Genomic DNA, 24,975 nt, shown 5'->3' with positions numbered 1-24,975 from the left:
TAGAGGGAGAGAGAGAGAGAGAGGAGGGAGAGAGAGAGAGAGGGAGAGAGAGAGAGAGAGGTGGGCGAAGAGAGAGAGAGAGAGAGAGAGGGGGGAGAGAGAGAGAGAGGGAGAGAGAGAGAGAGAGGTGGGGGAAGAGAGAGAGAGAGAGAGAGGGGTGGGGGAAGAGAGAGAGAGAGAGAGAGAGAGAGAGAGAGGGGGGAGAGAGAGAGAGAGAGAGAGAGCGAGAGGGGTGGGGGAAGAGAGAGAGAGAGAGAGAGAGGGGGGAGAGAGAGAGAGAGAGAGGGAGAGAGAGAGAGAGAGGTGGGGGAAGAGAGAGAGAGAGAGAGAGGTGGGGGAAGAGAGAGAGAGAGAGAGAGGGGTGGGGGAAGAGAGAGAGAGAGAGAGAGAGAGGTGGGGGAAGAGAGAGAGAGAGAGAGAGAGAGAGGTGGGGGAAGAGAGAGAGAGGTGGGGGAAGAGAGGGAGAGAGAGAGAGAGGGAGAGACGCACAGAGAGCCCCATCGTCATGGATACGCCCCCTCCACCCCTCCCACCCCCCCTCCAGCCGCATAAACTAAAAAGGTATTTACAGTTTTTAATATAAAAATTGGGTCAAATATTGACCAGCTTCAAAGAACTTCTTCTTAAAAAAAACTCTGTGGCAGGAAGGGGGAGGAAGAGAGGAGAGGGGGCCTGAGACGGAGGGCTGTACAGGGGGGACAGGGCAGAATGGCGGGGCCTCACTCTGATGATTTTGGTTACCAGGGACAGTGGTTGCGTCTGCATGGCGGGCAATGCGTGATGGGAGTGGGTGGCTGCCTCCACCGAGGAAGGCGGGGGTCAGCAGGAAGGTGGGGATGGCGGTGTAGGAGGAGAGGTGGCGGGCACCCACTGGCGAGGGGCTGCTCTCGGCCAGGCTGGCAGAGGGGGGCAACGGAGGAGGAGGTGGAGGGGTGGGGGGCGCCAGCCAGCTTGGAGAGGGGCTCGGGCTTGGTGGTGAGCGACAGAGGCTGGGCCTGCTCAGAGGCCCGGGGGTTGGGCAGCGGGGGCAGGGCGGAGGGAGAGGGCGGCGAGTCCAAGACGCTGCCACCGGCAGAGGCGGGCAGGGCGCAGCTGCCTCCGCCCGTAGGTACTGGACGCACTTCAGCTTCCGCCGCGATGCCGGAAGGGACAGATCTGGAAGAGAAGGAGGGAATCATCAGAGAGAGAGAGAGGCGCGCGGCGAGCGAGCGAGCGGAGAAGGTCACCGCGACGTGCACACCCACATCTCACAGCACAGCACAGACCCGCACTGCACACCAATCGTGCCCCCCCTCCCCCCACCCTGCAGTAATGGTAGATTCCAAGTCTTCCCCCGACACCAATTATACATCTCCCCCTCCATGCAACCACAGCAATGGGACCCCCCCCTTCCCATTCACCCACAGCAATGGTACATCCCAATTCTGCCCCCATGCACCCTCAGTAATGGTGCATTCCAATTCTGCCCCATGCAACCCCACAATAATGGTACATCCCAATTCTGCCCCCATGCACCCTCAGTAATGGTACATCCCAAGTCTGCCCCCATGCACCCTCAGTAATGGTACATACCAAGTCTGCCCCATTCACCCACAGTAACGGTACATCCCAATTCTGCCCTATGCACCCACAGTAATGGCACATCCCAAGTCTGCCCCATGCACCCACAGTAATGGTACATCTCAATTCTGCCCCATGCACCCACAAGTAATGGTACATCCCAAGTCGGACCGATGCACCCACAGTAATGGTACATCCCAATTCTGCCCCATGCACCCACAGTAATGGCACATCCCAATTCTGCCCCATGCATCCACAGTGATGGTACATCCCAAGTCTGCCCCCCGTGCACCCACAGTAATGGTACATTCCCAAGCCTGCCCCCATGCACCCACAGCAATGGTACATCCCAAGCCTGCCCCCATGCACCCACAGCAATGGTACATCCCAAGCCTGCCCCCATGCACCCACAGCAATGGTACATCCCAAGCCTGCCCCCCATGCACCCACAGCAATGGTACATCCCAAGCCTGCCCCCATGCACCACAGTAATGGTACATCCCAATTCTGCCCCATGCACCCACAGTAATGGTACATTCTCAATTCTGCCCCATGCACCCACAAGTAATGGTACATCCCAAGTCGGACCCATGCACCCACAGTAATGGTACATCCCAAGCCTGCCCCCGTGCACCCACAGTAATGGTACATCCCAATTCTGCCCCATGCACCCACAGTAATGGTACATCCCAAGCTGCCCCCGTGCACCCACAGTAATGGTACATCCCAAGTCTGCCCCCATGCACCCACAGTAATGGTACATCCCGACGAATGGCTGACCTGTACCGGAGTTTCCGGACACAGCGGGACGAGTCACTGTGTCTCGAGGGGGACCTCCCTCCTCCTCACCCACCCACCCCCCACCCCCAACAGTGGTCCAACCCCAGTCAACACAATCAGTTGTCGCCAGCCGAGCTGCGTCAAAATGAGCCAAACCTGACCGAGGTCAGACTCCTCCTCCCCCCCCCATCTGAGACCCTCCCGCCTCCGTAGCCCGAGCGACGCAGAGCGTGACGTTGCCAGTGAGAAACACGTTCACCGAGCCAGGAGCAATAAAGAGAGGCGACAAAACCATCTCCCGACAACGGTTTAACACCTCCCCACTTCTGACCTGTTGACCTAGAAGTGGTTCGTGGGAAGGTGGCGGAGAGAAAGGGATTTACCTGCCGTGACTACCAATGGACTTCACAGACTGCATGCACAGGAGAGAGAGAGGGAGAGAGAGGGTTAGCAAAGCAACAGAAAGGGTTAGTGAGTCAAGACACGAGCAATGGGATGGAGGCCGACTCCCAGTTCCACGTGCCGACCGTCAAACAAGCTCCCGCTGTCCCCATCCTCTTCAAAGACAGTTTGTCCAGAGATGACATGCACAGACGAGATGACCTGAAAACCAGACGGTGTCGCACACCCAGCATCCCCCTTCTCTGCCCGTCCCGGACCCAGCCCGATGACCCCAAGAAATGACCACCCAATGCAGGAGATGGGAACTCGGCCGATCTCTCAGCTCTTCGGTCTGCAGGCCCCCCCAACGCAGCGATGGGTTTCTGCCTCTCGGACACCCCAGCTGACCAAGAGAACAGGAGGACCTCCCAATTATACCAGGCCTCGATCGCACGCACGAGACACGGGCGTCGTACTGAACCCCGAGGAGGGGAAAGACTCACCCCGACTATCCAACTCCGTCTGCTGTTTGTCTCGTTTCCGCTTCTTCCTCTTTCCCTGTCAAACAGACACTTCCAAGTCAGTCACCGCCATTCCCCGGTGGGCAACGTGTCACACAAACGGCCGCGCTACGCAAAAACCAAAAGACGTCGCCACCGTGGGGGAGATCCGTGGCCCAGTTGGCATCAGTAACACGTCCGCTCCTCCCGCCCGGCCGGAGGGCGCCGTCCCCCCATTCGCCCTCCCTCTCTCCCACCGCCCCGCAGCGCCACCTGGGCACGTGCACCATCCCCGAGTCTCCTGTTGGCGCCTCGCCCGCGGGACGTCTGAGCGCCCCACAGATTCCCCCGCCGATCACACCCGACGAGACGCAAGTGCGCGCAGGGAGAAGGTGTCGCAGTTCCCACTCTACGGCGCAACTTAAATCGGGCGCGTCCCCGCCCCCACCCCGTGGTCGACCGGCCGGCGCTTAGCCCCGAGCGAGCTGGCTACTCACGTAGTTGTCCCGTGCTGACCAACCAGGGTAGAGCTGGGAGTGAAGCTGCCGTTCCTTCCTCGCGAGCTCGTAATATTTCGACTGCTCCTCTCGAGTTAAGGCGTGCCACTGGCAGGAGAGGGAAATATAAGGGAGCGTGTTCACACTTACAGGAAAGCATAGAAGCGGGCCCGGGGTCTACCCGTCCCCCCCAACCCTCACGTAATCCCGACTAAAGCATATCCCACCCCCCCCTCCCACTTCATCAGCTCAGGTCACCCCTCCGTCTTCTCTTTTCTAGAGAGAAGAGCCCCAGGCTGTTCAATCTTTCCTGACAGGGAAATCTATTTGCCCCCATACCCGTTTTAGAATATGGAGACCAGAACTGTGCACAGTGCTCCGAGTGTGGTCTAACCAAGGTATATGGAGACCAGAACTGTGCACAGTGCTCCAAGTGTGGTCTAACCAAGGTATATGGAGACCAGAACTGTGCACAGTGCTCCAAGTGTGGTTTAACCAAGGTATATGGAGACCAGAGCTGTGCACAGTGCTCCAAATGTGGTTTAACCAAGGTATATGGAGACCAGAGCTGTGCACAGTGCTCCAAGTGTGGTTTAACCAAGGTATATGGAGACCAGAACTGTGCACAGTACTCCAAGTGTGGTTTAACCAAGGTATATGGAGACCAGAACTGTGCACAGTACTCCAAGTGTGGTTTAACCAAGGTATATGGAGACCAGAACTGTGCACAGTGCTCCAAGTGTGGTTTAACCAAGGTATATGGAGACCAGAGCTGTGCACAGTGCTCCAAATGTGGTTTAACCAAGGTATATGGAGACCAGAGCTGTGCACAGTGCTCCAAGTGTGGTTTAACCAAGGTATATGGAGACCAGAGCTGTGCACAGTGCTCCAAGTGTGGTCTAACCAAGGTATATGGAGACCAGAACTGTGCACAGTGCTCCAAGTGTGGTCTAACCAAGGTATATGGAGACCAGAGCTGTATGGAGACCAGAACTATTCACAGTGCTCCAAGTGTGGTCTAACCAAGGTATATGGAGACCAGAACTATGCACAGTACTCCAAATGTGGTCTAACCAAGGTATATGGAGACCAGAACTGTGCGCAGTGCTCCAAGTGTGGTCTAGCCAAGGTATATGGAGACCAGAACTGTTCACAGTGCTCCAAGTGTGGTCCAACCAAGGTATATGGAGACCAGAACTGTGCACAGTGCTCCAAGTGTGGTCTAACCAAGGTTCCATACAAGTTTAACATAACTTCTCTGCTTTTCAATTCTATCCCTCTAGAAATGAAACCCAGTGCTTGGTTTGCCTTTTTTACGGTCTTATTAACCTGTGTCGCTACTTTTATTGATTTGTGTATCTGTACCCCCAGATCCCTCTGCTCCTCTATCCCATTTAGACTCTTATTATCCAAGCAGTATGTGGCCTCCTCATTCTTCCTACCAAAATACACCACCTCACACTTACCTATATTGAAATTCATTTGCCAATTGCGCGCCCATTCTGCAAGTTTATTAACGTCTTCCTGTATTTTGTCGCAGTCCTCCTCGGTATTAAGTATACCCCCTAATTTGGTATCGTCCGCAAATTTTCTCGGGTCCAATTCATTTATATTAATGGTGAACAACAATGGTCCCAGCACCGATCCCTGCGGAACACCATTTCCCGCCTTTCGCCAGTCTGAGCAGCCACCCTTAACCCCTACTCTCTGTTTTCTGTTTTGTAGCCAGCTTGCTATCCATTCTGCTACTTGTCCCCTGACTCCACATGCTCTGACCTCAATAAGGTTCAAATGGAGGATAGTGCAGATGAATGCGTGGCTGGAAAGATGGTGCAGGAGGGAGGGCTTTAGATTCCTGGGGCATTGGGTCCAGTTCTGGAGAAGGTGGGACCTGTACAAGACGGACAGGTTGCGCCTCAATGGATCAGGGACCAGTGTCCTTGCGGGGAGGTGCGCCAGTGCTGTGGGGGAGGGTTTAAACTAATTTGGCAGGGGGATGTAGCATTGGAAAGGAGAAACAAGGTGCACAAAGGATTGGGAGAGACAGATAGCACTCGAGTAAGAAATAATACAGTATTAGGTGGGGTCAGACTAAGAGAGAATACGAGAAGGTCTAAGATAGGTTTACAGTGCATGTGTGTAAACACACGAATCGTGGTAAACAAGGTTGGTGAGCTGCAGGCACAAATAGCCACATGGGAATATGATGTCATGGCGATAACGGAGACCTGGATCAAAAAAGGGCAGGATTGGCAACTAAATATTCCTGAATACAAGGTGTTCAGGTAAGATAGGGAAGGAAAGAAAGGAGGGGAGGTGGCAGTATTGATTAAGGAGAATATTGCAGTTCTGGAGAGAGAGGATGTCCTGGAGGGGTCAAGGACAGAATCTATTTGGTTAGAGTTAAGAAACAATAGAGGTGCCATTACACTACTGGGTGTATTCTATAGGCCACCAACTAGTGGGTAGGATATAGAGGAGCAAATTTCCGGGGAAATTACAGAGAGGTGCAAGAACCATAGAGTAGTGATAATGGGGGATTTCAACTATCCGAATACAGACTGGGATAGTAATAGTGTAAAGGGCAAAGAGGGGGAGGAATTTCTGAAGTGTGTTCAGGAGAACTTTCTTGATCAGTATCTTTCCGGCCCAACGAGGAAGGAGGCATTGCTGGATCTGGTTCTGGGGAATGAGGTGAGCAAGTGTCAGTGGGGGAACATTTAGGGAACAGCGATCATAATATCATAAGGTTTAGATTAATTATGGAAAAGGACAAGGAGCAATCTAGAGTAAAAATACTCAATTGGAGGAGGGCCAATTTCAGTGGGTTGAGACCGGATCCGGCCCGGGTAAATTGGAATCAAAGATTGGCAGGCAAAACTGTAATCGAACAATGGGCGGCCTTTAAGGAGGAGATAGTTCAGGTACAGTCTGGGTACATTCCCACGAGGAGGGAAAGGTAGGGCAACTAAAGCCAGAGCTCCCTGGAAGACAAAAGAGATAGAGAGTAAAATGAAGCAGAAAAAAGGGGCATATGACAGATGTCAGGTTGATAATACAAGTGAGAACCAGGCTGAATATAGAAAGTTCAGAGGGGAAGTGAAAAAGGAAATAAGAGGGGCAAAGAGAGAGTATGAGAATAGACTGGCGGCCAACATAAAAGGGAATCCAAAAGTCTTCGCTAGGCATATAAACAGTAAATGGGTAGTAAGAGGAGGGGTTGGACTGATTAGGGACCAAAAGGAGATCTACTCATGGAGGCAGAGGGCATGGCTGAGGTACTAAATGAGTACTTTGCATCTGTCCTTAGCAAGGAAGAAGATGCTGCCAGAGTCACAGTAAAAGAGGTAGTTGAGATACTGGATGGGCTAAAAATTGATAAAGAGGAGGTACTGGAAAGGCTGCCTGTACTTAAAGTAGATAAGTCACCCGGTCCGGATGGGATGCATCCTAGGTTGCTGAGGGAAGTAAGGGTGGAAATTGCGGAGGTACTGGCCATAATCTTCCAAACATCCTTAGATACGGGGTGGTGCCAGAGGACTGGAGAATTGCAAATGTTACACCCTTGTTCAAAAAAGGGTGTAAGGATAAACCCAGCAACTACAGGCCAATCAGTTTAACCTCGGTGGTGGGGAAACTTTTAGAAACGATAATCCAGGACAAAGTTAATAGTCACTTGGACAAGTGTGGATTAATTAAGGAAAGCCAGCACGGATTTGTTAAAGGCAAATCATGTTTAACTAACTTGATTGAGTTTTTTGATGAGGTAACAGAGAGGGTCGATGAGGGCAATGCGGTGGATGTGGTGTATATGGACTTCCAAAGGGCGTTTGATAAAGTGCCACATAATAGGCTTGTCAGAAAAGTTGAAGCCCATGGAATAAAAGGGGCAGTGGCAGCAAGGATACAAAATTGGCGAAGTGACAGGAAACAGAGAGTAGTGGTGAACGGTTGTTTTTTAGACTGGAGGGAGGTGTACAGTGGTGTTCCCCAGGGGTCAGTACTAGGACCATTGCTTTTCTTGATATATATTAATGACTTGGACTTGGATGTACAGGGCACAATTTCAAAATTTGCAGATGACACAAAACTTGGAAGTGTAGTGAACAGTGAGGAGGATAGTGATAGACTTCAAGAGGATATAGACAGGCTGGTGGAATGGGCGGATACGTGGTAGATGAAATTTAACGCAGAAAAGGTAATAATCTCTGGATTATTACCTGAGCCACATGCAAATCGGCATAGGGTAAATCAGATCATAGAGATGACTGCGTGGCTCAAAGATTGGTGTGGGAGACAGGAGTTTTGATTCATGGGGCACTGGCATCAGTACTGGGGAAAGAGGGAGCTGTTCCGTTGGGACGGGCTCCACTTAAACTGGGCTGGGACCAGTGTCCTGGCGAATCGAATAACTAGGGCTGTCGATAGGGCTTTAAACTAAAAAAGGGCGGGGGGTGGCTGGGGGAGAGGACAGGGGAGGGGAAATTTAGAAATCTAATGAGAAAAGTCAAGGCAACAGAGCAGTGTAGTGATTTGGTAAAGATAAACAGAGTGTGGCAGGAAGGGACAGAGAGTTTACCGATAATAGAGCATCAGCAAATAACGTCAAAGCAGGAAAAAATGGTAAAAAGTCAAAATTAAAGGCTCTTTATCTGAATGCACGGAGCATTCGTAACAAGATAGATGAATTAGTTGCACAGAGATAAATGGGTTTGATCTGACAGCCATTACAGAGACACGGTTGCAAAGTGATTAAGATTGGGAACTAAATATTCCAGTGTACATGATATTTAGAAAAGGCAGGCAGAATGGAAAAGGAGGGGGTGTAGCCCTAATAATAAAGGACAACATACGGACAGTGGTGAGAAAGGATCTCGGCTCAGAAGATCAGGAGGTAGAATCAGTATGAGTGGAAATAAGGAATAACAAGGGGCAGAAAACACTGGTGGGAGTAGTTTACAGGCCCCCGAATAGTAGCTATACCACTGGACAGAATATTAATCATGAAATAATAAGAGCTTGTAACAAAGGTAATGCAGTAATCATGGGGGACTTTAATCTGCATATAGACTGGACAAATCAAATTGGAAAAGGTAGTTTGGAGGACAAGGTCATGGAATGCATTCAAGATGGTTTGCTAGAGCAATGTGACATGGAACCAACCAGGGAACAGGCTATTTTAGATCTTCTATTATGTAATGAGACAGGCTTAATTAGTAATCGCACAGTAAGGGATCCTCTGGGGAAGAGTGATCATAATATTATAATATTTCATATTGAGTTTGAGAGTGACGTACTTAAGTCAGAAACTAGAGTCTTAAACTTAAATAAAGCCAATTACATAGGTATGAGGGGCGAGTTGGCTAAGATAGATTGGGAAATTAAATTAAAAAGTATGATCGTTGAAAAGCAATGGCAAACATTTAAAGAAATAAAAACTCCATGGGAAAAGTGATCCATCCGTGGCTAACTAAAGAAGTTAAGGATAGTATTAGATTAAAAGAAGAGGCCTATAATGTTGCCAAGAAGAGCAGTAAGCCTGAGGATTGGGAAAATTTTAGAAACCAGCAAAGGACGACCAAAAAATTGATAAAGAGAGATAATAGAAAATGAGAGTAAACTAGCAAGAAATAGAAAAACAGATTGTAAGAGCTTCTACAGGTATGTAAAAAGGAAGAGATTAGCAAAAGTAAACATTGGTCCCTCAGAGGCTGAGACAGGAGAAATTATAATGGGGAAATCATGAAATGGCAGATGTTTTAAACAAATATTTTACATCTGTCTTCACAGCAGAAGAGCACAAAAAGCATACCAAAAATAGTGGGGAACCAAGGGGCTAATGAGAGGGAGGAACTTAAAGTAATTATTATCAGTAGAGAAAAAGTACTAGAGAAATTAATGGGACTAAAAGCCGACAAATCCCCTGGACCTGATGGCCTACATCCGTGGGTTCTAAAAGAGGTGACTGCAGAGATAGTGGATGCATTGGTTGTGATCTTCCAAAATTTACAATCTATATTAATGACTTGGATGAAGGGACCGAGTGTAATGTATCCAAGTTTGCTGATGATACAAAGCGAGGTGGGAAAGTAAGCTGTGAGGAGGACACAAAGAGTCTGCAAAGGCACATCGACAGGTTAAGTGAGTGGGCAAGAAGGTGGCAGATGGAGTATAATGTGGGGAAATGTGAGGTTATTCACTTTGGTAGGAAGAATAGAAAAGCAGAATATTTCTTAAATGGTGAGAAACTATTAAGTGTTGGTGTCCACAGAGACTTGGTTGTCCTGGTACAAGAAACACAAAAAGTTAGCATGCTGGGGGTGCAGCAAGGAAGGCAAATGGCATGTTGGCCTTTATTGCAAAGGGGTTGGAGTACAAGAGTAACAAAGTCTTACTACAATTGTACAGGGCTTTGGTGAGACCTCACCTGGAGTACTGCATACGGTTTTGGTCTCCTTATCTAAGGAAGGATATACTTGCCTTACAGGCGGTGCAATGAAGGTTCACTAGATTAATTCCTGGGATGAGAGGGTTGTCCTGTGAGGAGAGGTTGAGTAGAATGGGCCTATGCACTCTGGAGTTTAGAAGAATGAGAGGTAATCTCATTGAAACATAAGATTCTGAGGGGCTTGACAGGGTAGAGGGTACAATTCTAAAAGGGGGTGCAGGAACAGAGAGATCTGGGGGTATATGTGCACAAATCTTTGAAGGTGGCAGGGCAGGTTGAGAAAGCAGTTAAAAAAAGCAAACGGGATCTTGGGCTTTATAAATAGAGGCATAGAGTACAAAAGCAAGGAAGTTATGTTGAACCTTTATAAAACACTGGTTTGGCCACAACTGGAGTATTGTGTCCAGTTCTGGGCACCGCACTTTAGGAAAGATGTGAAGGCCTGAGAGAGGGTGCAGAAAGGATTTACGAGAATGTTTCCAGGGATGAGAGACTTTAGTTACGTGGATAGACTGGAGAAGCTGGAGTTGTTCTCCTTAGAGTAGAGAAGGTTCAGAGGAGATTTGATGGTGGTATTCAATATCATGAAGGGTCTGGACAGAGTAGATAGAGAGAAACTGTTCCCATTGGCGGAAGGGTCAAGAGCCAGAGGACACAGATTTAAGGTGATTGGCAAAAGAACCAAAGGCGACATGAGGAAAAACCTTTTTTTACACAGCGAGTGGTTAGGATCTGGAATGCACTGCCCGAGGGGGTGGTGGAGGCAGATTCAATCATGGTCTTCAAAAGGGAATTGGATGAATACTTCAAGGGAAAAAATTTGCAGGGCGATGGGGAAAGAGCAGGAGGTTGCTCTTGCAAAGAGCCAGCACGGACTCGACGGGCCAAAAGGCCTCCTTCCCTGCTGTTACCATTCCATGATTCTATGAGGTTGGTTCAAGCATAACCTTCCCTTTTGAAATCCATTCTGTACTTTATTTTCGTTTTCGAGACCTGTGAGTAAAGATTCCATTATCTTCCCTACCAGCGACATTAAGGCTAATCTATAGTTCCTTATTTTATCTCCCTTTTTAAATATTGGAATAACATTAGCTGTCTGCCAGTTCTCTGGCACTATTCCCTTTTCTAGTGTAGTTTTAAATATATGAAATATTGCTTCCATTATCTTCCCCCCAACTTCTTTTAATATGCTCAGATGCAATCCATCTGGACCAAGGGTTTTATCCTCACTATGTTTGGAATAGGTTTATCAATTATCTCCCCTCTTTCCATCTTGAAAGTCACGTCCTGATAAATGCGGAGGGGATTTCAGTTATGTGGAGAGACTGGAGAAGCTGGGGTTGTTCTCCTTGGAGCAGAGAAGGTTAAGGGGAGATTTGATCGAGGTGTTCAAAATCATGAAGGGTTTTGATAGAGTAAATAAGGAGAAACTGTTTCCAGCGGCAGAGGGTCAGAAACCAGAGGAGGCAGATTTTAGGGGGAAAAGAGCCAGAGGCGACATGAGGAAACATTTTTTTGTAATGATCTGGAATGCGCTGCCTGAAAGGGTGGTGGAAGCAGATTCAATAGTAACTTTCAAAAGGGAACTGGATAAATATTTGGAAGGGAAAAAACCACAGGGCTACGGGGAGCGGGACGAATTGGATAGCTCTGGATACAAGGAGCCGACACAGGCACGATGGGCCGAATGGCCTCCTCCTGTGCTGTACCGACTATGACGCAAGTAATTATTCAAGGAGAACGGTACAGAAAGAGCGATAGAAAAATAACAAAGACGCCACATAGGCCTGCAAGCGAATGCGTCCTTCCAGTCTGTAAAATAAATTCTTTAAAGGATATGGAAATTATAATGTGGAGAGATTGACCGGGGGGGGGAAGGAGACAACCTCAATGGGTCGGAAATCCGAACAGACTCCGTGGTCATCTCCCGCCCCGGCTAGGATCAGTGCTGGTGGCTCACCTTGCGCCCCAGGATCTGGTTGATGGCGGCGCTTTCCTTCAGCGTGCACTCCGCCACGACCTTGGCCCGCATCTCCTTCATGTACAGCATGAAGGCGTTCAGCGGCTTCTTAATGTGAGGCTTCCTCTTCTCGTCCTCCTTCTTCACCGCCAGGGGCTTCCTGAAACAAAGACAGGGGTCAAGAGAGGGGCCGACCCCCAATCCGGGGACGCGTCAACCTCAGCACAACACCCATCCCCTCCACAGAGTGTTCAACGAGTTCTGTACTCCGTCTGACACTCATGTCCATTATATAGAATCCCAATGGATCAAACCCCTTCCCCATTCACTCCCATTATATAGAATCCCAACGGATCAAACCCCTTCCCCATTCACTCCTATTATAGAGAATCCCAATGGATCAAACCCCTTCCCCATTCACTCCCATTATATAGAATCCCAACGGATCAAACCCCTTCCCCATTCACTCCCATTATAGAGAATCCCAATGGATCAAACCCCTTCCCCATTCACTCCCATTGTACAGAATCCCAATGGACCAAACCCTTTCCCCATTCACTCCCATTATAGAGAATCCCAATGGATCAAACCCCTTCCCCATTCACTCCCATTGTACAGAATCCCAATGGACCAAATGCTTTCCCCATTCACTCCCATTATACAGAATCCCAATGGACCAAACCCCTTCCCATTCACTCCCATTATACAGAATCCCAATGGACCAAACCCTTTCCCCATTCACTCCCATTGTACAGAATCCCAATGGACCAAACCCCTTCCCGTTCACTCCCATTATACAGAATCCCAATGGATCAAACCCCTTCCCCATTCACTCCCATTATACAGAATCCCAATGGACCAAACGCCTTCCCATTCACTCCCATTATACAGAATCCCAATGGACCAAACCCCTTCCCATTCACTCCCATTACACAGAATCCCAATGGATCAAACCCCTTCCCATTCACTCCCATTACACAGAACCCCAATGGACCAAACCCCTTCCCCATTCACTCCCATTACACAGAATCCCAATGGATCAAACCCCTTCCCCATTCACTCCCATTATACAGAATCCCAATGGATCAAACCCCTTCCCCATTCACTCCCATTATACAGAATCCCAATGGACCAAACCCCTTCCCATTTACTCCAATTATACTGAACCCCAATGGACCAAACTCCTTCCCATTCACTCCCATGAAACAGAATCCCAATGGATCAAACCCTTTCCCCATTCACTCCTATTATGCAGAATCCCAATGGACCAAACTCCTTCCCATTCACTCCCATTATACAGAATCCCAATGGATCAAACCCCTTCCCCATTCACTCCTATTATACAGAATCCCAATGGACCAAACTCCTTCCCATTCATTCCCATTAAACAGAATCCCAATGGATCAAACCCCTTCCCATTCACTCCCATTACACAGAACCCCAATGGACCAAACCCCTTCCCCATTCACTCCCATTACACAGAATCCCAATGGATCAAACCCCTTCCCCATTCACTCCCATTATACAGAATCCCAATGGATCAAACCCCTTCCCCATTCACTCCCATTATACAGAATCCCAATGGACCAAACCCCTTCCCATTTACTCCAATTATACTGAACCCCAATGGACCAAACTCCTTCCCATTCACTCCCATGAAACAGAATCCCAATGGATCAAACCCTTTCCCCATTCACTCCTATTATGCAGAATCCCAATGGACCAAACTCCTTCCCATTCACTCCCATTATACAGAATCCCAATGGATCAAACCCCTTCCCCATTCACTCCTATTATACAGAATCCCAATGGACCAAACTCCTTGCCATTCACTCCCATCATACAGAATCCCAATGGATCAAACCCTTTCCCATTCACTCCCATTATACAGAATCCCAATGGATCAAACCCCTTCCCCATTCACTCCCATTATACAGAATCCCAATGGACCAAGCCCCTTCCCATTCACTCCTATTACACAGAATCCCAATGGATAAAACCCCTTCCTGTTCACTCCCATTACACAGAATCCCAATGGACCAAACCACTTCCCATTCACTCCAATTGTACAGAATCCCAATGGATCAAACACATTCCCATTCATTCCCATTATACAGAATCCAAACTGACCAAACCCCTTCCCGTTCACTCCCATTATACAGAATCCCAATGGACCAAACCCTTTCCCCATTCACTCCCATTATACAGAATCCCAATGGATCAAACCCCTTCCCATTCACTCCCATTGTACAGAATCCCAATGGACCAAACTCCTTGCCATTCACTCCCATCATACAGAATCCCCATGGATCAAACCCCTTCCCATTCACTCCCATTATACAGAATCCCAATGGATCAAACCCCTTCCCCATTCACTCCCATTATACAGAATCCCAATGGACCAAACCCCTTCCCATTCACTCCCATTATACTGAACCCCAATGGACCAAACTCCTTCCCATTCACTCCCATTATACAGAATCCCAATGGATCAAACCCTTTCCCCATTCACTCCTATTATGCAGAATCCCAATGGACCAAACTCCTTCCCATTCACTCCCATTATACAGAATCCCAATGGATCAAACCCCTTCCCCATTCACTCCTATTATACAGAATCCCAATGGACCAAACTCCTTCCCATTCATTCCCATTATACAGAATCCCAACTGACCAAACCCCTTCCCGTTCACTCCCATTATACAGAATCCCAATGGACCAAACTCCTTGCCATTCACTCCCATCATACAGAATCCCAATGGATCAAACCCTTTCCCATTCACTCCCATTATACAGAATCCCAATGGATCAAACCCCTTCCCCATTCACTCCCATTATACAGAATCCCAATGGACCAAGCCCCTTCCCATTCACTCCTATTACACAGAATCCCAATGGATCAAACCCCTTCCTGTTCACTCCCATTACACAGAATCCCAATGGACCAAACCCCTTCCCATTCACTCCCATTGTACAGAATCCCAATGGATCAAACACATTCCCATTCATTCCCATTATACAGAATCCAAACTGACCAAACCCCTTCCCGTTCACTCCCATTATACAGAATCCCAATGGACCAAACCCTTTCCCCATTCACTCCCATTATACAGAATCCCAATGGATCAAACCCCTTCCCATTCACTCCCATTGTACAGAATCCCAATGGACCAAACTCCTTGCCATTCACTCCCATCATACAGAATCACAATGGATCAAACCCCTTCCCATTCACTCCCATTATACAGAATCCCAATGGACCAAACCCCTTCCCATTCACTCCCATTGTACAGAATCCCAATGGATCAAACACATTCCCATTCACTCCCATTATACAGAATCCCAATGGACCAAACCCCTTCCCATTCACTCCCATTGTACAGAATCCCAATGGACCAAACCCCTTCCCATTCACTCCCATTATACAGAATCCCAATGGATCAAACCCTTTCCCCATTCACTCCTATTATACAGAATCCCAATGGACCAAACTCCTTCCCATTCACTCCCATCATACAGAATCCCAATGGATCAAACCCCTTCCCATTCACTCCCATTATACAGAATCCCAATGGATCAAACCCCTTCCCCATTCACTCCCATTATACAGAATCCCAATGGACCAAGCCCCTTCCCATTCACTCCCATTATACAGAATCCCAATGGACCAAGCCCCTTCCCATTCACTCCTATTACACAGAATCCCAATGGATCAAACCCCTTCCTGTTCACTCCCATTACACAGAATCCCAATGGACCAAACCCCTTCCCATTCACTCCCATTGTACAGAATCCCAATGGATCAAACACATTCCCATTCACTCCCATTATACAGAATCCCAATGGACCAAACCCCTTCCCATTCACTCCCATTGTACAGAATCCCAATGGACCAAACCCCTTCCCATTCACTCCCATTATACAGAATCCCAATGGATCAAACCCTATCCCCATTCACTCCTATTATACAGAATCCCAATGGACCAAACTCCTTCCCATTCACTCCCATCATACAGAATCCCAATGGATCAAACCCCTTCCCATTCACTCCCATTATACAGAATCCCAATGGATCAAACCCCTTCCCCATTCACTCCCATTATACAGAATCCCAATGGACCAAGCCCCTTCCCATTCACTCCCATTATACAGAATCCCAATGGACCAAGCCCCTTCCCATTCACTCCTATGACACAGAATCCCAATGGATCAAACCCCTTCCTGTTCACTCCCATGACACAGAATCCCAATGGACCAAACCCCTTCCCATTCACTCCCATTGTACAGAATCCCAATGGATCAAACACATTCCCATTCACTCCCATTATACAGAATCCCAATGGATCAAACCCCTTCCTGTTCACTCCCATTACACAGAATCCCAATGGACCAAACCCCTTCCCATTCACTCCCATTGTACAGAATCCCAATGGATCAAACACATTCCCATTCACTCCCATTACACAGAATCCCAATGGACCAAACCCCTTCCCATTCACTCCCATTGTACAGAATCCCAATGGATCAAACACATTCCCATTCACTCCCATTATACAGAATCCCAATGGACCAAACCCCTTCCCATTCACTCCCATTGTACAGAATCCCAATGGATCAAACCCCTTCCCATTCACTCCCATCATACAGAATCCCAATGGATCAAACCCCTTCCCATTCACTCCCATTATACAGAATCCCAATGTACCAAACCCCTTCCCATTCACTCCCATTGTACAGAATCCCAATGGATCAAACCCCTTCCTGTTCACTCCCATTACACAGAATCCCAATGGACCAAACCCCTTCCCATTCACTCCCATTGCACAGAATCCCAATGGATCAAACACATTCCCATTCACTCCCATTATACAGAATCCCAATGGACCAAACCCCTTCCCATTCACTCCCATTGTACAGAATCTCAATGGATCAAACCCCTTCCCATTCACTCCCATTGTACAGAATCCCAATGGACCAAACCCCTTCCCATTCACTCCTATTACACAGAATCCCAATGGATAAAACCCCTTCCTGTTCACTCCCATTACACAGAATCCCAATGGACCAAACCACTTCCCATTCACTCCAATTGTACAGAATCCCAATGGATCAAACACATTCCCATTCATTCCCATTATACAGAATCCAAACTGACCAAACCCCTTCCCGTTCACTCCCATTATACAGAATCCCAATGGACCAAACCCTTTCCCCATTCACTCCCATTATACAGAATCCCAATGGATCAAACCCCTTCCCATTCACTCCCATTGTACAGAATCCCAATGGACCAAACTCCTTGCCATTCACTCCCATCATACAGAATCCCCATGGATCAAACCCCTTCCCATTCACTCCCATTATACAGAATCCCAATGGATCAAACCCCTTCCCCATTCACTCCCATTATACAGAATCCCAATGGACCAAACCCCTTCCCATTCACTCCCATTATACTGAACCCCAATGGACCAAACTCCTTCCCATTCACTCCCATTATACAGAATCCCAATGGACCAAACCCCTTCCCATTCACTCCCATTATACAGAATCCCAATGGACCAACCCCTTCTCATTCACTCCCATTATACAGAATCCCAATGGACCAAGCCCCTTCCCATTCACTCCTATGACACAGAATCCCAATGGATCAAACCCCTTCCTGTTCACTCCCATGACACAGAATCCCAATGGACCAAACCCCTTCCCATTCACTCCCATTATACAGAATCCCAATGGACCAAACCCCTACCCATTCACTCCCATTGTACAGAATCCCAATGGACCAAACCCCTTCCCATTCACTCCCATTGTACAGAATCCCAATGGACCAAACCCCTTCCCATTCACTCCCATTATACAGAATCCCAATGGATCAAACCCCTTCCCATTCACTCCCATTGTACAGAATCCCAATGGACCAAACCCCTTCCCATTCACTCCCATTATACAGAATCCCAATGGACCAAACCCCTTCTCATTCACTCCCATTGTACAGAATCCCAATGGATCAAACCCCTTCCCATTCACTCCCATTATACAGAATCCCAATGGACCAAACTCCTTCCCATTCACTCCCATTATACAGAATCCCAATGGATCAAACCCCTTCCCATTCACTCCCATTATACAGAATCCCAATGGACCAAACTCCTTCCCATTCACTCCCATTATACAGAATCCCAATGGACCAAACCCCTTCCCATTCACTCCCATTATACAGAATCCCAATGGATCAAACCCCTTCCCATTCACTCCCATTGTACAGAATCCCAATGGACCAAACCCCTTCCCATTCACTCCCATTATACAGAATCCCAATGGACCAAACCCCTTCTCATTCACTCCCATTGTACAGAATCCCAATGGATCAAACCCCTTCCCATTCACTCCCATTGTACAGAATCCCAATGGACCAAACTCCTTCCCATTCACTCCCATTATACAGAATCCCAATGGATCAAACCCCTTCCCATTCACTCCCATTATACAGAATCCCAATGGACCAAACTCCTTCCCATTCACTCCCATTATACAGAATCCCAATGGACCAAGCTCCTTCCCATTCACTCCCACTGTCCAGAATCCCAATGGACCAAACCCCTTCCCATTCACTCCCATTATACAGAATCCCAATGGACCAAACCCCTTCCCATGCACTCCCATTATACAGAATCCCAATGGACCAAACTCCTTCCCATTCACTCCCATTGTACAGAATCCCTATGTAGCAAACCCCTTCCCATTCCCTCCCATTGTACAGGATTCCGATGTAGCAAACCCCTTCCCATTGAAACCATTCCATGATCCAATATATCAGCGAGTCCATGCCATGAGACACCTCCAACTTTCAGGGAAGGCCCACCAATGCAGCAAGAACAGAGGGCCACCTTTTTCATATCTGACCTTCACCCTATTGACCTGTGAACCCACCCCCCCAAGTCGGGCCAGTGGATAGAATGCACAAATTTTCCCAGGTACTGCTTAGCTTCGGAATCCCATCATCGCAAGACAAGAAAGAGCTGCACTTACAAGGCTTCACTGGGGCTGGTCTGGCTGTGCAGGCGTTCCTGTTTGATTCCCATCGTTACTATGGCAGGATGAGGAATTCCAGTCGCATGTAATGTGTGCGGGGGAGGGACCACGTGTGGCGTAAATCTACCAGCGGAGAAACATCAGTCAAGAAGGTAGGCGAACCAAAATCCCAGCCAGGCCACAAACAGCACCCTCTCTTGGCCAGTGCGAGATACACTCCAAGAACTGGGAGCAGGTTCAATCAATTCAAAATTGCTCGCTCAATGTTCAGCTCTGGCTGAGCGAGCATCTCACCCATCTGCACTTTGAGACGACCAAAACTATCCTTTTACAACTGCTCTTTAAAAGCTTCTCTTTTCCTTGCTATCCCCCATCCTCAATTCCACCTCTGCCCAGCTGCAATGCAGTCGATGTGATGTGAATGGACTTTCAAAAGGCGTTTGATAAAGTGCCGCATAATAGGCTTGTCAGCAAAATTGAAGCCCATGGAATAAAAGGGGCAGTGGCAGAATGGATATGATATTGGCTAAGTGACAGGAAACAGAGAGTAGTGGTGAACGGTTGTTTTTCGGACTGGAGGGAGGTGTACAGTGGTGTTCCCCAGGGGTCGGTACTAGGAGCACTGCTTTTTTTGATATATATTAATGACTCGGACTTGGATGTACAGGGCACAATTTCAAAATTTGCAGATGACACAAAACTTGGAAGTGTAGTGAACAGTGAGGAGGATAGTGATAGACTTCAAGAGGATATAGACAGGCTGGTGGAATGGGCGGACACGTGGCAGATGAAATTTAACACAGAGAAGTGTGAAGTGATACATTTTGGCAGGAAGAATGAGGAGAGGCAATATAAACTAGAGGGTACAACTCTGAAAGAGGGTACAGGAACAGAGAGATCTAGGGGTATATGAACATGGGTAGTTGAAGGTGGCAGGACAGGTTGAGAAAGCAGTTAAAAAAGCATACAGGATCCTGGGTTTTATAAATAGAGGCAGAGAGTACAAAAGCGAGGAAGTCATGATGAACCTTTATAAAACACTGGTTCAGCCACAACTGGAGTATTGTGTCCAGTTCTGAGCACCGCACTTTCGGAAAGATGTGAAGGCCGTAGAGAGAGTGCAGAAAAGATTTACTAGAATGATTCCAGGGATGAGGGACTTTAGTTACGTGGATAGACTGGAGAAGCTGGGGTTGTTTTACTCAGAGCAGAGAAGGTTGAGAGGAGATTTGATCGAGGTGTTCAAAATCATGAAGGGTTGAGATAAAGTAAATAAAGAGAAACTGTTCCCATTGGTGGAAGGGTCGAGAACCAGAGGACACAGATTTAAGGTGATTGGCAAAAGAACCAAAGGCGACATGAGGAAAAACTTTTTTACCCAGCGAGTAATTATGATCTGGAATGTGCTGCCTGAAAGGGCGGGGGAAGCAGATTCAATCATGGCCTTCAAAAAGGAATTGGATAAATACTTCAAGGGAAAAAATTTACAGGGCTACGGGGAAAGAGCGGGGGAGTGGGACTAACTGGATTGCTCTTACAAAGAGCTGGCATGGGCTCGATGGGCCGAATGGCCTTCTGTGCTGTAACCATACATGTACCACGTGCTACCTGTAGGGGGAGTATAACCGCACACATACCACGTGCTACCTGTAGGGGGAGTATAACCGCACACATACCACGTGCTACCTGTAGGGGGAGTATAACCGCACACATACCACACGCTACCTGTAGGGGGAGTATAACCACACACATACCACACGCTACCTGTAGGGGGAGTATAACCACACACATACCACACGCTACCTGTAGGGGGAGTATAACCACACACATACCACACGCTACCTGTAGGGGGAGTATAACCGCACACATACCACACGCTACCTGTCGGGGGAGTTTCACCACACACATACCACACGCTACCTGTAGGGGGAGTATAACCGCACACATACCACACGCTACCTGTAGGGGGAGTATAACCGCACACATACCACACGCTACCTGTCGGGGGAGTATAACCACACACATACCACACGCTACCTGTAGGGGGAGTATAACCACACACATACCACGTGCTACCTGTAGGGGGAGTATAACCGCACACATACCACACGCTACCTGTAGGGGGAGTATAACCGCACACATACCACACGCTACCTGTCGGGGGAGTATAACCACACACATACCACACGCTACCTGTAGGTGGAGTATAACCACACACATACCACACGCTACCTGTCGGGGGAGTATAACCGCACACATACCACACGCTACCTGTAGGGGGAGTATAACCACACACATACCACGTGCTACCTGTCGGGGGAGTATAACCGCACACATACCACACGCTACCTGTAGGGGGAGTATAACCGCACACATACCACACGCTACCTGTAGGGGGAGTATAACCGCACACATACCACACGCTACCTGTAGGGGGAGTATAACCGCACACATACCACACGCTACCTGTAGGGGGAGTATAACCGCACACATACCACACGCTACCTGTCGGGGGAGTATAACCACACACATACCACGTGCTACCTGTAGGGGGAGTATAACCACACACATACCACGTGCTACCTGTAGGGGGAGTATAACCACACACATACCACACGCTACCTGTAGGGGGAGTATAACCACACACATACCACACGCTACCTGTCGGGGGAGTATAACCACACACATACCACGTGCTACCTGTAGGGGGAGTATAACCACACACATACCACGTGCTACCTGTAGGGGGAGTATAACCACACACATACCACACGCTACCTGTAGGGGGAGTATAACCGCACACATACCACACGCTACCTGTAGGGGGAGTATAACCACACACATACCACGTGCTACCTGTAGGGGGAGTATAACCGCACACATACCACACGCTACCTGTAGGGGGAGTATAACCGCACACATACCACGTGCTACCTGTAGGGGGAGTATAACCACACACATACCACGTGCTACCTGTAGGGGGAGTATAACCGCACACATACCACACGCTACCTGTAGGGGGAGTATAACCACACACATACCACACGCTACCTGTAGGGGGAGTATAACCACACACATACCACACGCTACCTGTAGGGGGAGTATAACCGCACACATACCACGTGCTACCTGTCGGGGGAGTATAACCGCACACATACCACACGCTACCTGTAGGTGGAGTATAACCACACACATACCACACGCTACCTGTAGGGGGAGTATAACCGCACACATACCACACGCTACCTGTAGGGGGAGTATAACCACACACATACCACACGCTACCTGTCGGGGGAGTATAACCACACACATACCACACGCTACCTGTAGGGGGAGTATAACCACACACATACCACACGCTACCTGTCGGGGGAGTATAACCACACACATACCACGTGCTACCTGTAGGGGGAGTATAACCACACACATACCACGTGCTACCTGTAGGGGGAGTATAACCACACACATACCACACGCTACCTGTAGGGGGAGTATAACCACACACATACCACACGCTACCTGTAGGGGGAGTATAACCACACACATACCACACGCTACCTGTAGGGGGAGTATAACCGCACACATACCACGTGCTACCTGTCGGGGGAGTATAACCGCACACATACCACACGCTACCTGTAGGTGGAGTATAACCACACACATACCACACGCTACCTGTAGGGGGAGTATAACCGCACACATACCACACGCTACCTGTAGGGGGAGTATAACCACACACATACCACACGCTACCTGTCGGGGGAGTATAACCACACACATACCACACGCTACCTGTAGGGGGAGTATAACCGCACACATACCACACGCTACCTGTGGGGGGAGTATAACCACACACATACCACGTGCTACCTGTAGGGGGAGTATAACCACACACATACCACGTGCTACCTGTAGGGGGAGTATAACCGCACACATACCACGTGCTACCTGTAGGGGGAGTATAACCGCACACATACCACGTGCTACCTGTCGGGGGAGTATAACCACACACATACCACACGCTACCTGTAGGGGGAGTATAACCACACACATACCACGTGCTACCTGTAGGGGGAGTATAACCACACACATACCACGTGCAACCTGTCGGGGGAGTATAACCACACACATACCACGTGCTACCTGTCGGGGGAGTATAACCGCACACATACCACACGCTACCTGTAGGGGGAGTATAACCGCACACATACCACGTGCTACCTGTAGGGGGAGTATAACCACACACATACCACACGGTACCTGTCGGGGGAGTATAACCACACACATACCACGTGCTACCTGTCGGGGGAGTATAACCACACACATACCACGTGCTACCTGTAGGGGGAGTATAACCACACACATACCACGTGCTACCTGTGGGGGGAGTATAACCGCACACATACCACACGGTACCTGTAGGGGGAGTATAACCACACACATACCACGTGCTACCTGTAGGGGGAGTATAACCACACACATACCACACGGTACCTGTAGGGGGAGTATAACCACACACATACCACGTGCAACCTGTCGGGGGAGTACAACCGCACACATACCACGTGCTACCTGTAGGGGGAGTATAACCGCACACATACCACACGCTACCTGTAGGGGGAGTATAACCGCACACATACCACACGCTACCTGTAGGGGGAGTATAACCACACACATACCACGTGCTACCTGTAGGGGGAGTATAACCACACACATACCACACGCTACCTGTAGGGGGAGTATAACCGCACACATACCACACGCTACCTGTAGGGGGAGTATAACCGCACACATACCACACGCTACCTGTAGGGGGAGTATAACCGCACACATACCACACGCTACCTGTAGGGGGAGTATAACCGCACACATACCACACGCTACCTGTAGGGGGAGTATAACCACACATACCACACGCTACCTGTAGGGGGAGTATAACCACACATACCACACGCTACCTGTAGGGGGAGTATAACCACACATACCACACGCTACCTGTAGGGGGAGTATAACCACACACATACCACACGCTACCTGTAGGGGGAGTATAACCGCACACATACCACACGCTACCTGTAGGGGGAGTATAACCACACATACCACACGCTACCTGTAGGGGGAGTATAACCACACATACCACACGCTACCTGTAGGGGGAGTATAACCACACATACCACACGCTACCTGTAGGGGGAGTATAACCACACACATACCACACGCTACCTGTCAGGGGAGTATAACCACACACATACCACACGCTACCTGTAGGGGGAGTATAACCACACACATACCACACGCTACCTGTAGGGGGAGTATAACCACACATACCACACGCTACCTGTAGGGGGAGTATAACCGCACATACCACACGCTACCTGTAGGGGGAGTATAACCACACACATACCACACGCTACCTGTCGGGGGAGTATAACCACACACATACCACACGCTACCTGTAGGGGGAGTATAACCACACATACCACACGCTACCTGTAGGGGGAGTATAACCACACATACCACACGCTACCTGTAGGGGGAGTATAACCACACACATACCACACGCTACCTGTCGGGGGAGTATAACCACACACATACCACACGCTACCTGTAGGGGGAGTATAACCACACATACCACACGCTACCTGTAGGGGGAGTATAACCGCACACATACCACACGCTCCCTGTAGGGGGAGTATAACCACACACATACCACACGCTACCTGTCGGGGGAGTATAACCACACACATACCACGTGCTACCTGTCGGGGGAGTATAACCACACACATACCACACGCTACCTGTCGGGGGAGTATA

The 24,975-nt window shown here is 48.8% G+C and overlaps 1 pseudogene; it reads right to left on the bottom strand.

The window, feature by feature from the left end:
- Positions 1-653: 653 nt before the first annotated feature.
- LOC137336107 (transcription factor 7-like 1) overlaps positions 654-24,975 on the bottom strand; it is a 36,502-nt pseudogene continuing 12,180 nt past the window's right edge.

Source organism: Heptranchias perlo, chromosome 20 (assembly GCF_035084215.1).
Source record: "Heptranchias perlo isolate sHepPer1 chromosome 20, sHepPer1.hap1, whole genome shotgun sequence".
In the NCBI taxonomy this organism is placed as follows: Eukaryota; Metazoa; Chordata; class Chondrichthyes; order Hexanchiformes; family Hexanchidae; genus Heptranchias; species Heptranchias perlo.
The sequence above is the reverse complement of the archived record's forward strand: the minus strand, read 5'-3'. Positions and strand labels throughout refer to the sequence as shown.